General features: G+C 42.6%; 1 protein-coding gene across 5 annotated transcripts in view; it reads right to left on the bottom strand.

Annotated features, from left to right (window-relative positions):
- Positions 1-1,142: 1,142 nt before the first annotated feature.
- Positions 1,143-15,220, bottom strand: part of LOC138737171 (uncharacterized) — a 99,980-nt gene continuing 85,902 nt past the window's right edge. For 2 of the 5 annotated variants that reach the window (XR_011340812.1, XR_011340816.1), the window contains 3 exons: positions 3,398-3,527; positions 2,843-2,890; positions 1,143-1,772 (listed from right to left, as the gene is read on the bottom strand). The gene's annotated coding sequence lies outside the window, so the exon portion shown is untranslated. Of the gene's footprint in view, positions 1,773-2,842; positions 2,891-3,397; positions 3,528-8,697; positions 8,795-10,752; positions 10,870-15,220 lie in introns of those variants that run through there. The other 3 variants (XR_011340811.1, XR_011340814.1, XR_011340807.1) reach the window with 3 other exon arrangements.

Here is a 15,220-nt window from a genome sequence, read left to right as displayed (position 1 = left end):
TTTTCAATTTTTCAGGGGTTAAATATAATTGATGCAAAAAGTTATAATGAACCAAACTATATCTTACATTAATTAATTTAGTCAACACATCATCACACATATTTTCCCAATCTACCCGACTCATCTCACAATTTAAATCCTGCTCCCATTTAATCCTAGATGTATCTAAAAAAATTTAACCATAGTATCTTGTAATAATGCATACATCTCTGATATAAAACCCTTATCTGAAAAATATGAAACCATAAGTTCAAATTTAGTTAACTTAAAATTTTAATTTCTCTTCCAAAATTATCTTTGACTAGTGCCCTAATTTGATAAGAAACAGAGAATTCTCTCAAATTTCCCTTTAAGCTGATGAAAAGATAAAAATTTGCCTCTTTCAAAACAATCCAGCAATCTTTTTGTTCCTTTATTCCACCAATCTTCTAAAATTCTATTATTCTATTCAAAAAAAAATCAATTTATGTTAATATATTGGGGTTTGAATTGATAAACTATATTTTGATCCTATTAATACATTCATTTAAGTCCAAATTTTTAATAAATGTTTCAAAATTGGTACATTATATTTCTGTAATAAAACAGTATTCCATTTAAATACAAACTGATGAGGACAAAATTCCAGTATCACAGCCAATTCCACCCTAGCCCAACTAGGAGGATTAGAAATATCTAACATATGATTAATAAATCTTCATTGAGCTGCTTCCTAATCATTTTAAAAATTAGATAGTTGCAAACATAATTGCATCGCTACTCTTGCCAATTTTCCTTTACATAAAAAAATTCTCAAACTACTTTATTTAAATCTTAAAAAAAAAGATTTTGGAAGAGAACAAGGAATCGATTGAAACAAATATTGAATTTGTGAAAAAATATACATACATCTTTATATAATTTACTTGGCTCATTCAAGTTAAAGGTAAATCTTTCCATTTAGTCAAATCTGCTCTAAATTTTCTCATTAATGCTCCATATTTTAAATTATACAATGATTGTAAATTTACATCAATCATTATCCCTAAATACTTAATTTTATCAGTCCATCGAAATTTACTAATTTGTCTACATTAATCATAATTTACTTAAGAAATTGGCAGTATTTTACTTTTATCCCAATTCACTTTATACCCAGATAATTTGCCATATAATTCTAAACAATTTTGCAAATAAATTGAAGATTGATCTGGATTAGTTAAATATATTAAAACATTATCAGTAAATAAATTAATCTTATTCATCCTGTCTGATCCTTATACCTGTAATATTCTCATTCTGTCTCTATGCCTGAGCTAATGGTTCAATGACCAACACAAATAGGCTGGTGACAAAGTGCAACATTGACAAGTTTAACATGTTAATTAAAAAGATAAGTTTGACAATTTGTCGCCATCCTTGCTACAGGATTATTATATAGTGCTTTCACCCAACCAATAAATAAGGGTCCAAATTTATATTTCTCCAAAATACTAAATAAAAAATTCCATTCAACCCTATCAAAAGCTTTTTCAGCATTGAATAATACTACAATTGGTAGGTTGGGTAGCTGATGTGAAGCATTGATCAATGTAACCACTCTAAGAATATTATTCGAACCATACCTATGTTTAATAAAACCAGAATTTGTTGAATAACATCCTTTATTTCTAAATCCATAAGAAGTGAATCCAACTTTCTTACATGCTCCTCCTTCAATATTGGTAAATTTTACCCTGACAAAAATGTTTCAATGGAACCATCGCTTGAACGCCCTCAGAAGCATATAATTTCTGTTAAAATGACAATTAAAATGTCATTAATTTCCTGAGGATTAAAAGTAATTGAATTGTCCTTCCTCACAGCATTAATAATCCTTGAAGCTTGTTCAGTTTTCAATTGCCATGCCAAAACTCTATGTGCTCTGTCCCCTAACTTGTAATAACGTTGCTTAGATCTTTGAATCAAACGTTCAAATTGGTCAGTTTGCAATATATTATATTTTAGCTTAAATTTTGCCCAAAAAATCCATATTATCTTCTGTAGAATTCCTCTGGAATTCCTTTTCCAACTCTGCTATTTGTTTTTCCAACAATTTAGACTCTACCAGAAATTTCTTCTTTTCCCTTGATGCATAACTAATTATTTGACCACGTATAAATGCCTTTAAAGCATCCCATACAATAAAATTACTCCTGTCTGTATTTTTATTCAAATCTAAATAGATTGGAATTTGATCTTTCATAAATTTTACAAATTTTGGTTTTTTCAATAACATTGCATTGAACCTCCAGTGAAATAGTGATTGAATTACTTCTGGCCCCACACCGGAGATAAGCAGCAAAGAATGATCAGAAATTATCCTACTCTTATATTCAGCTTCAATAAAACGTACTTGCAAATATACTGATGCTAAAAAAAAATCAACCCTAGAAAATGAATCCTGATGTGAAGAATAAAGTGAATAATCTTTCTCAGTGGGATTTAATCTTCTCCAGGCCTCAATCAAATTCAGATCTTTCATCAAGGGAACCAATTGAACTGCTTCTTTCGATGTTTTCACAACTTTCAGATATTTATCCAATAATGTGTCTAACACACAATTGAAGTCTCCCCCATCAAAATATTCTCCTTAGCTTGACTTAAAATTAAAGAAGCTTCAGACGCAAACTGTTCATCATCAACATTAGGTGCATACACATTCAATAAAGACCATGACTCAGCAAACAATTTACAATTAATCATTAAAATACGACCAACAGATTCCGAGAAAAAAAATAAGTTCAAATGGTATTTTCTTAGGAATCGAAATTGCCTCTCCTCTTGCTTTTGAATTAAAGGAATATGAAAATACATAACTGACCCAATCCCTCTTCAATTTCAAATGTTCTTTTTCGGTTGAATGAGTCTCCTGCAAAAAAGCAATGTCAACTTTCATCTTTTTTAAATAAGCTAAAACTTGTTTTCTCTTAATTGGATTATTTAAACCCTGAACATTAAACCTTGCAAACTTTTTATTAGACATTATTATCAAAGTAAAACTTGAATAACAAATGAACCCCCCTTAACTTTCTATCCCTTCTACTAACTCAAAAAAACCCTTAAAACTCCCTTAAAATACTCCCTTTCTTTCTATCCCTTCTAATAATTCAAAAAAAGATTAATCTTAAAGCTTCCCTTGATAAATAATCACCAAACAAAACAGTTCCCATCACCCCCCAACAAAATTAAATGTATTTAAATAAAAAAATATTTTTGTATAAAGCACTACAAAGTAGCAACTCCCCACATAACTGGGTGTGGACAGAAATAAACCCCCTCCCCACCCACAGTTAGCAGATGACTTCGGAAAGCTTCAGTGACCTCCCTTCCCCCAATCGGACTTGTTAAATGATAAGTCTAAATCAGGTCACAGCACCATTGATTTTAATCCCAAAACTTGCTCCGGATCATCAATATCAATCAAACTCTTTGAGAGATTCCCATTCCTGATTCCATTCTTCTTCACAGATATCTTCCACTTAGGTGACAAATGCCTTTCAACAGCCCTATCAGGCAGAGAATTAGCAAAAACGAAAACATTATAATCATTCTCAAAAAAGTGTGATTGAAAAGTACCATAAAATAATTTCAATACTGCAGGATATCTAAAAGAAAATTTATAACCCTTTCTCCAAAGCAGCTCTTTAGCAGAATTAAATTCTTTATGTCTTCTCATAATTTCTTCACTCAGATCTGGATAGAAAAATACCTTATTTCCCTGTACCATCAATGGGGATTTATATCTATGTGCTACTCTCAAAATAGTTTCTCTATCTTGATATTTTAGACAGTGAATCAAAATAGCTCATGGTGGTTGACCTGGATATGGTTTACTCCTTAAAGCCCTATGAGCCCTATCCAACTCCAAACCTTCTTTGATTTTCCAGAGAGTCTATCTTCTTCAATAAGTCGTTCTTCTGAATCTCCCATCCAACGAAAGAATCTTCAATTTTCTCTATTTTCTGTTTATTACTTTCCACTTGATCCTTGCAAACTTGAAAGGCACCTACTATTTTCTTAAAATTACCTTGAACCTTCGATTTCATCTTGCTTCTAGTCTGGACACCTGCAGGTCCAGACCCAGCCTGTTCAGAATGCCGTTGACCCTCACCAACAGCCCAGACTTTATCCAGTAACTCCGAGACCCATGACGTACTGCACAATCCCGGCAACATAGAGGTCCGTGAATGCACGTCTTCCGACAAGCTGCCCTGAACGTGCGTGCCACCGGGACTCGCAGCAGTACTTTCAAATAAGATCTGTTTTAACGTATTTGTACGTAACCTACTCTAACTTTTCCAAATTTATCTCCCAAAAATATTTCTATATATTCTGTCACACTATTAATATATTTACAGAAACCTTTTGGATCTATTTTCACCCTGTTTGCTCGAACCACCTCGTACCGCCTTTTAGCTTTTCTGATCTCATTCTTCAGATTCTAATTATATTCAATGTATTCTCCGAACATCACGTTTATTCCTTGTTTCTTATTTTTATTGTTGGTCTCCCTTTTTTTTGAACCAAGTTTCCTATATCCATTGAAAATCAAGGATCTTTCAAAATTGTGACCCAGCCTTTTATCCTAATAAGAACATAAAGATGTTGTACCTTCAAAATCTCACCTTTAAAAGACCTCCCATAAAACAAATCGTCCCCATCCACTCCTCATAAATCCTTTCTCATCTCCTCAAATCTAGTTTCCCCACTCGAAAACCTCAACCCGAGACCCTGACGTATCCCTTTCCATAATTACATTGAAGCTAATGGTATCATGATCACTGGACACAAAGTGCTCCCCAACACATACCTCCATCACCTGCCCTATCACATTCCCCAACAGTAGATCCAACACTGCCCCTTCTCTAATGGTACCGCTATGTATTTCTCTAAAAAACTACCCTGTAAACATTTTACAAACTCCAATCCATCCAGCCCGATCACAGAATGGGTTTCCCAATCTATATTTGGAAAATTAAAATCTCCCACAATCACAACTCTGTGTTTATTACAAATATCTTCTATCTTCCTACAAATTAGTTCCTCTAGTTCTTGCTCCCCATTATGTGGTCTTTAATACGCACCTATAAGTGTGATTACCCCTTTCCCATTCCTCAGTTCCAGCCATACAGCTCCCTGGACCAGCCCTCTAATCCATCCTGCCTAAGTACTGCTGCAATATTTTCCCTGACAAACAATGCTACACTTTAGTAGTAAAAATACAGGAGTAGATTATTATTTAAATGGTGAAAGAGCAGAAGGACTTGGGAGGGCTTCTGCATGAATCGCAAAAAGTTGGGTAGCAGGTTCCACAGGTTATTAAGAAGGCAAATAGAATGTTGGCCTTCATCGCTAGAGGAATTGAATTCAAGAGCAGGAAGGTGATGCTGCAAGCGTACAAGGTCCTGGTGAGGCCGCACATGGAATATGTGTGCAGTTCTGGTCTCCATACTTGAGGAAGGATATACTGGCTTTGGAGGCAGTCCAAAGGAGGTTCACCAGCTTGATCCTGGAGATGAGGGGGTTGACATATGAAGAGAGACTAAATCGCTTGTGATTGTATGGACTTGAATTCAGAAGAATGAGAGGAGAACTTATAGAAACATATAAAATTATGAAAGGGATCAGTAAGATTGTGGCAGGAAAATTGTTTTCACTAGTAGATGAGAGCAGAACTAGGTGACACAGCCTTAAGATTCAGTGGAGTAGATTTAAGACGGAGATGAGGAAAAACTGTTTTTCTTAGAGACGAGTGAATCTGTGGAATTCTCTGCCCAGGGAGGCAGTTGAGGAAACTTCATTAAACATATTTACGGTTCGGTTAGATAGATTTTTACATAAATTAAAAGGAATTAAGGGATATGGGGAAAAGGCAGGTGGGTGGAATTGAGTCAATGATCAAATCAGCCATGATCGTATGGAATGGCGGAGCAGGCCCGATGGGCATGATGGCCAACTCATGCTCCTATTTCTTTGACCCTCTTTGACACCCTGAGCTTCTCCAGAAATTTGTGCTTTTACTTCAACAATGGTGTCTACAGATTTTCAGGATATAGTTCTGGCAGTAAAGAGAACAGAGCACCTGCTGGGTGGTTTGGATCAACGATGATGGCTGCTGCTCTCCGACATCAGCGTTCCCTATAGTTGTTCTCAATGGTAGGAAATGTTTTACCTGGGCTGTATCCACTACCTTTTCAGGGCTTTATGCTCAGGGGTATTGGTGCCCCATACCAGTCCGTGATGCAGCCGGTCACCACACTTCCCACCACATATCTGTAGAAATTTGCCAGGGTTTCCATGTCATGTCAAACCTCCACAAACTCTTGAGAAAGTAGAGAAGTAGATGAGCTTTCTTCAAGATGCCATTTTTGGCTTGTGAAATAGTGTCTCCCATGAACTTAAATCTGCTCACCCTCTCCACCTCTAATCCCCCAATGATCACTGGATCGTACTCCTTTGGTTTACCATTCCTGAAGTCAACAATCAGCAATGGTGTCTCGAGGGGCTTTCACGCTGCCTTGTAAAATGGGGCTAACTGGGTAATTTGCCCAGTCAGTGCCCCTCTCACATGGAAGTTTGAAAGTGTCTGACTTGGTCAGTATCGTCCAAAGTCAACCAGATCCCTGCCCTACCTCAGAGGTAGTCATGGAACCCAGATAAACTTACCCAGGACACATCCACCATCGGCTTGAAAACAAAAATTGCCAACAAAGTTACTCCTGTGGCATCAGTGCCTACATGATGGTGTCACAGGGAAACCCAGCTGAAATGTCTGCAGTGATCGAGGAAGAGAGGAGTCACTGCCAAGGGAGCCGGGGTGGAGAGGGGTTGGGGAAGAGGGTTCTGCCATAAGGGGGAGAGGTTAATGTCGCGGGGGATTGGGCTGGTGCCACGATCAGTGGAAGACGGCTCGCTGATATGGTGGGGGTGTGGTGAGAAGAGAGGAGTTGCTGCCTTGGGGGCTAGAGGAGAGGGATTGGCTACCATGGGGGTGAGGGAGAGAGGACAGGAGTCGACTGCCGTGGCAGCAGAAGGGTCATCCTCCGTGGGTTGGGGAGAGAGCAATCTATGGTGGGAGGGAGACTGACAGCTGGTGGGTGAATTAGCTTGCATGATGCGTCACTTACTGTGTCATTGCGGGCGGCGGGATTCTCCTTAAATCACCGAGTTGGCCTAATAATTGTTGGACGCACCTTTTCCCCACTAATTTCACCCAGGTTCCAGGAGGGCTACCCGGGTGCTGCAGCTTAAAAGCATATATTGAGTGTGAAGTTGTTGTTGGTGCACCATTCAGCCAGGTTTTCAATCTCCTTCCTGTCTGCTAACTCATTGCCCCTTTCAATACCACCTTCTATCAGTGAATTTGTGGGTGTTGTTGTACTGAGCCACATAGGTGTTTAGTGAGTAGAGGAGGGGGCTAAGAACACAGCCCCGTGGTGCTCCAACACTGATGAAGATTATGGAGGAGATGATCTTACCAATCCTCACTGATTGTGGTCTGGAGATGAGGAAATCCAGGATCCATTTACACAGTGAGCTGTTGAGTCCCAGGTCTGGGAGTTTTCTGGTCAGTTTTGAGGGGATAATGGTGGTAAATGTCAATCTGTAGTTGATAAAGAGCAAGGATTTCATATAGATGTTAAGGTAATTAAGATGGTTTAAGGCGTGCTGGCTCTCATTAATGGGGGCATTGAGTTCAACAGCAGTGAGATAACGTTGCAGTTCCATCAAACTCTGGTTAGACCACACTTGGAATATTCCGTTCAGTTCTGCTCCCCTCATTACAGGAAAGATGTAGAAGCTTTGGAGGGGCTGCAGCTTAGATTTACCAATATGTTGTCTGGATTAGAGAATGTCTTAGCAGGCAAGGTTAGCAGGGTGAGGGCTTTTCTCCCTGTGCCAAAGACTTAATAGAGCTCAACAAGTTTATGAGAGCCATCGTGTAGATAATCAGGGTGACAGAAACTAATACCAAATGAAATCTCCTTCAGGTTGGGGAAATAAAGTTTAGGGGAGATGTTGTGGGTATGTTTTTTAACAGAGAGAGCTGTGGGTCCATGGAAGGCATTGCCGGGTGGTGGTGAAGATGGAACAATAAGGACATTTAAAAGACTCTTAGACAGGCACATGCATTCAAGTAAAATAGAGATTTTCAGGTTTCAGATTCATCATCAGGGAGTATGTACACAACATTACAAACATGAGATTCTTTTTCTGCGGGCGAGGCAGAATGACCATTTATTGGCAGTGCAAAATAAACTGTAGACAGCGTATACATGGAAAATGATAACATTTGTGCTGGCGACCCATGGCGACTTTCTGTGGGCTGAAGAAACCCTGTTAAATACCCCTTAAAAATACTCACCATTTCAGCTGATTTCATTACCTTCACCTACATCGTGTTTTTTCATGACATAGCAGATGATGAACACAGTAAAAAAAAACAAAGGGTTGGTGGTGGGAGGAAGGGAAGGGTTTGATTATATAGCTTGGCACTACATCGTGGGCCTATACTGTGCTGTAATGTTCTAAGACTTATCAGGCTCCGACGACCCGGCACCCAACACACACACTGCCCAGGAAGGTAACGGGCGGTCCTTTGACAAGTCTTTCCTTCCATTTTCCCAGGGATATTTCGAAGAGGAGATCACACCCATGTTCTGGCTTAATACGTACATTAATGGATCAGATTTGAAGACTGCATCAAAGGTTGCCCTGGGGAGATTTTTCAATTATTCACATTTCAATAATGCTGCAGGTATGTGCGATATTTCTACAATGCAACAGCACAGAACAGGTCTTAAGTCTTAGTGTCTGACAGGAAGGATATGTTATTTTTCAGCTGGTGTTCTGTGCTTCTTGTGGGGACAGGCTTGAACAAGGACATTTGGTCCTTCCTCAGTGTATTGGTAAAATGGGCCAAACCGAGTTCTCCCATTTTCCATCCTGTCACTCGCTTCCTGCAACAAGAAGCCCACAACCATACACAGTTTTCCAGTTGCTGTGTCACCCGTCACTGATAGAGTTCCAGTTTGACCTTCCCATTTTATATTTAAAATTTAGACGTACAGCACCTTAAACAGACCCATCCGGCCCACAACATCGTGTCATCCAAATACTCCAATTAAGCTGCAACCCCAATATGTTTTTGGAGGGTGGGATTAAGCTGAAGTAGCGGGGGAAACCCAAGGAGACACAGGGAGTGGGTACAAACTCCTTACATACAGCGCTGGATTCACCCTAGATCACAGGCGCTGTAATAGGGTTACTCGAACAGCTACACTCACCGCGTCACACTATGCGTGACAATTTTGCTGCTTTCACCCTATTGATCCACCCTCCCCCTAAACTGATCTTATCCCAAAACCAACATATAGGATATTTCATTTTAAAATGATTACAAGCAAATCATTTGGATTGTGTCAGTTGACACTCAAAGACCACAAAATCACTATAAACTTGTCATACTTCATACTTTTAGGGAAAACTTCACTGATAAAGAAAGAAATTTTAATATAATTATAATTTCATTATATTAGCATACGGACAAGAAATTTGCAAAAATAAAGAATATTTATCGCTTAAACGACACATCATTTTTTTTTAATTGAAAAGAACTTTGAATCTCACAGGCCATATATCCAATGTTAATGAAACATCGGATTTCCATGTTACAGGGACACATTTCCTTGCTACTATTAAACCCAACTTAACAAACTTCACTTGGGAATCTGACAACAATAACTTATGAGCAATTGTTACGAGCAGAATGGACCCAAAACCCAGCAGCAAAAGATATTCACCACAACAAATGGTTACTGAAACAAAAGTTGCTCTTAATTGTGTTTCAACATGAAAACAGGATCAAACTCTATGTTTTCACAATTAACTAACCCAACTTAGCTCCCTTCTAATTCTAAGCGCACGGGAATGTAACATGCGTTTAAATTGAAGAAAAGATCTTTGGTTCACAGTTTAATCTCACTTCTCATTCTCCAATTTCTCTGGTTGCAGGCAATTCTTATACTGTGCACAGAATTTAACATGTATAAAGTTCACCAGGCTTTGGTGCTTGAAAGGTAAATGGTTACTGCTCAGGAAGGCTCCTGTAGGTTTGCAGAGAGAGATGTGTTGTTCCAGGATTTCCACCATTGAGGTACCACCCTTAGTCACCTCAATATCTTGGTGATGAAACCTGCCCCATCACGGTTCTCCAGATGATAACCTCTTTCTTTCAGGCTAACACCGAGTTCCTTTCTGTTCTACTTATTCCAAGACAAACATCAGACAGATAGCACTTCCAGCCATCCGCCACTCTGGAACTTCTGTTTCAGTTCCAACAAGCTTCTCCTGGATGACACTGCTTCAGCTGTATCTCTCTCCATCTGAGATACCAACTGCCAGCCACATGTCCTTGTCTCTCTCACTTGTAAAATCCCCTCTTTCTCCAGCAAACAATCGGAGCCAGCCTTCTGCTCCAATCTGTTATTTTAGGTAAACAAACATCTCAAAGACCTCTGAGTGAGCACTTTGGAGAGAGGTCAGAAACTTTGCAAAAATGTACAACACAGATGACCTGACTCCAGTCCATTCATTTCATGATATCATTTAAATTAGCACCTACTTGTGACTGTGCATAGCATTCTCCATAGTTTTTGTAAAGTCACTGAATATGAATTCTTCAGTATTTCAAAAAAGATGTTTTAAATTGTGTTTATGTATGTAACTTACTGCGGCGGTGCACATCCTCATGGCGAACCGGCCCCTCTTGTATGGCCACGTGGCAGGCCAGCCATGGGGAAATGGCGTCATTTCTCTCTGACTCCAGCATCCCTTCCAGTGTCCACCCTGGGCAGAGATTATGATGTCACAATGTACCAGGTGACTGAGCTCAGGCTGCCCTTAAAGGGACGTACAGAATTTGAACAAAATGAGTCATTAATGACCCTCAACATTGTGGCTGTGTTTCTTCCACTGCTAACACCACCACATTGGTGACCCCCTACGAGCCCAGACATTTTCTGGACTCAAAACACCATGGATTCAGCAGAGGTTAATGCTGTCTCCATCAAGCTTCCCTCAATTTGGACCCACCAACCTTGAACGTGGTTTGGGCAGGTGAAAGCACAATATTAACTTCGCAACATCTCCTCAGTTGCCATGATGTTCTATCATGTGGTGAGTGCTCAGGGCCAAGATACGGCAGAGAAGATGAATGACATCATTTACAGCCCCGCCCCCACCCCCCAACGGCTATGGGCAAGTACACCATCCTCAAAGACCTGTTGCTTGGAACTTTCGGGCTAACTCCCCAGCAAGGGTCGTCCAGGATCCTTCACCTAGATGGGCTTGGGGACCGTAGTCCGTCAGCGCTGATGGACAAAATGCTGACCCTGGTGGAAGAACACAAGCCCTATTTTCTATTTCGCCAGATATTCTGGAAGAGATGCCGGATGACATCCAGTTGCTTCACACAGATGTAGACTTCTCGAACCCAAGGAGAACAGCAGCCCATGCAAATGCCCTCTGGCACAAAAAGAGGGAGAACAAGGCAGCCCTCAACCAGTTGGCACAACCAGGAGCCAGCTGACCGCAAGCTGCTCACAAGACCAAGCCAGAGGAGGGCCAGTTGACCTGGTGTTTCAACCACAAGCGCAGGGGAGTGCAAACCTGTAAGTGCCACCAGCCCTGCGGGTTTCAGGGAAATGACCAGGCCAGCCACCATTGATGGCTGTGATGGCTGCCCACAAAAACAGTCTCCTTCATTTGACAGACAGATCCACTGGCTGCCGATTCCTGGTGGACACAGGGGCTGAGCTCAGAATCCTTCCCCCCCCCACAGTATTAGAGACTCCCACCCGATCTCAAGGTCCAAACCTGTGGGCAGCCAAAGGCTCCACCATCAGGACCTACGGAACCTGCGGTGCACAGATCCAGATGAGGAAGGAGAAGTTCCACGGGTTCGTCCTAGCCTCCATAGGCACCGTTAGGGGTTGACTTCCTCAGAGCTCACGGCCTACTAGTTGACATGAAGGTCAAAAGGTTAGTCAATGCCCGAATGTTCCACTCCACCCGACTGAACATAGCAGAAGCCCAATGTCCCGAAATCACCACCATATACGCCACAAGGGATGTGTTCGATGCGATCCTCCACAAATTTCCCACCATCTTAGAGGCATGCTTCAAAACTGCCCTGCCCCAGCATGGAGTCTTCCACCACATCACCACACAGAACCCCCGCTGCATGCTAGACCAAAATGGCTGCCATCCGAGAAGCTCCAGCTGGCAAAGCATGAGTTCTCCAGGCTCCAGGAACTGGGAATCATCTGGCACTCATACAGGACTTCTCCGCCAACCTCCACGGCACATGGGTCTTCTCCAAAGTGGACCTCATGCGGGGATACCATCAGATCCTGCTGCATCCAGATGACATGGGTAAGATAGCTATTATCACCCTTTCAGCCTCTTCGAGTTCCTGTGATTGCCTTTCGGTCTAAAGAATGCGGCCCAAATGTTCCAGCGCCTAATGGGCGTGGTTGGAAAAGACTTGTACTTTGTGTTCATTTACCTAGGCGATATTCTCATTGCCCGTTGCAACCACAATGAACACAAAGCCCACCTCCTCACACTCTTTGCCCAGCTGACAGACTTCAGACTCACGATCAACACCTAGGACACACCATTTCAGCACGTGGGGCAGTGCCAGAGAAGGTAGTGGCTGTTCAACGATTTCCCAAACCCTGCACCCTGAAAGGCTTCCAAGAGTCCGCAGGATGGTGAACTTTTAGCATCTTTTCATCCCCGGAGCTGTGCGCACCATACGCCCATTGTTCACGCTCATGGCCACCAAAGGAAAGACTTTATCATGGTCAGAGGAGGTGCACAGGTCTTTGTTGCGACAAAGTAGGTTCTAGCAAGCGACCTGCTGCTGGTGCACCTGTAGCCGGAGGTGCGTACGGCACTCTCCGGGGATACCTCAGCTACAGCTGTGGTGGGGGGGGGGGTGTTCTGGAACAGAGGCTCGATGGACAATGGCACCCACTTGTCTTTTACAGCAAGCAGCTGCGCCTGCCAGAGCTCAAAATCCGAGAGCTCCTGCCGCTGTATTTGGCCATCCGCTATTTCCGCTACTTCCTCGAGGGCAGGCCACTCACTGTCTTCATGGATCACAAGCCCCTCACTCAAGCATTGGTGATGACCAAGGAAACATGGTCCGCCAGACAGCAGCGCAACCTCTCGTATGTGTCTGAGTTCATGACCGACATCCAACACAGGGCTGGTAAGGTCAATGTAGTGGTGGATGTGCCCTCCCATCCAGCCATCAACACTCTCGCGCATGGTCTGGATTATGAGTAAGTGGATCAGGCACAGAGAAACGATGAGGAGACACACGCCTTGCGGACCACCATCTTGGGCCTCAAACTCAAGGATGTCCGGGTGCCTAGCAGCCCGGACACATTGCTCTGCGACATCTCAATAGGCATGCCGCGCCCTGTGATCCTGCCACACTGGAGGCCGAAGATCTTCAGTCTGATCCATGACCTTGCTCACCCAGTGGTAAAGACAACAGTGCGGATGTTGGCGATCGGTTTGTGTGGCATGGGCTGAAGAAAGAGGTGGTGCAACTGGCCAGGAACTGTACCAGATGCTAGACCTCCAAGTTCCAGCGACACATGCGAGCCCCCATCCAGAACTTCAATCCGGCGGTTCGCAGATTCCAACACATCCACGTTGATGTCGTCGGACTCCTGCCAGTGTCCAAGGAGGCTCGTTACCTCCTCACGGTGATAGATTGGGCCATAAGGTGGCCAGAGGCTGTCCCCATTAAGGAGGCCTCCTCGTCAACGTGGGCCAGGACTCTGGTCAGCCAATGGATTGGCCGTTTCAGAGTCCTGGCGCACATCACTAGCAACAGGGGGGCGCAATTCACTTCTGCCCTGTGGACCCAGATGGCGAAACACCTGGGGGTCAAGCTCCAGCACACCACAGCATACCACCCGTAGTCCAACGGGTTGGTGGAGAGGTTCCACAAGCACCTGAAGGCCTCGCTTATGGTGAGGCTCTCTGGATCAAACTGGGCGGATGAGATTACTACGGTACCCAAGGAGGACCTGCAGGCTTCAGCAGCGAAGATGGTCTATGACGCACCGCTTTCCCTGCCAGGTGAGTTTTTCTGCCCAGACCCTGATACCACGGCCACCAACAAAATCCTGCTGGTGGATCTACGCAGGCAACTGGCCTCCTTAGCTCACCCACCCCCGGCACACCACGGCACCCAGACATTACATCTCCCAAAAGAGCTCGACTCGTTCCAGTTAATTTTTGTGTGGAGGGGACACAAGGTACGCTGCTATAGCGACCTTACAAGGGGCCATACAAAGTCTTGACCAGTTCGCTGGAACCTTCACCCTGGACCTTGGGGGGGAGGGGGGGAGAGAGGAATTTTTCATGGTGGACTGTCTGAAGGCAGCCCATCTGGACTTACCACAGCCGGTGCAGACAGCTGCGCCTTAGTGCCGGTGCCACCCGGCAAAGTGACAGACCACGCAGCCAGTTCTGGGGGGAATGTGTGGCGGTGCACGTCCTCTTGGCGAACCGGCCCCACTTGTATTGCCACGTGGCAGGGCAGCCATGGGGGAATGTTGTTGTCAGAGGTTTCTCTTTGATTCCAGCATCCCTTCCAGCGCGCACCCTGGGCAGAGATTATAATGTCACAATGCACCAGGTGACAGAGCTCATGCTGCCCTTAAGGGGAGCACTGAATTTGAATAAAGACAGTCATTAACGACCCTCAACGTGGTGGCCGTCCTTCTTCCACTGGTAATTTTACCAAATTATCGCCCAAAAACTTTTCCAAATATTCCATCACACAACTCAAGCTGGTGATAAAGGACACCCCTGTGTACTACATCTCATTAATTTGAAAGGTAAGAGATATTTGTCCATTCGGAATCACTTTAGATTTGGGACATCTGTATAAGGTCTTAATCCAATTTATAAAATTAATACCAAATCCAAATTTACTTTGCGCTCTAAATTAAAACATCCCAATCTAACTTATCAAAAGCTTTGTCCGCATCTAAATCTACAATAAGATTTATATATTTTTTCTGTGTTAAGTCGATTATACTTAATAACCTTACTATATTCTCCGAAGTTTGTCTATTTTAAAGAAACCCATCTGATCCATGTAAATTAA

This window comes from Narcine bancroftii, chromosome 6 (assembly GCF_036971445.1).
Source record: "Narcine bancroftii isolate sNarBan1 chromosome 6, sNarBan1.hap1, whole genome shotgun sequence".
Classification (NCBI taxonomy): Eukaryota; Metazoa; Chordata; class Chondrichthyes; order Torpediniformes; family Narcinidae; genus Narcine; species Narcine bancroftii.
The sequence above is the reverse complement of the archived record's forward strand: the minus strand, read 5'-3'. Positions and strand labels throughout refer to the sequence as shown.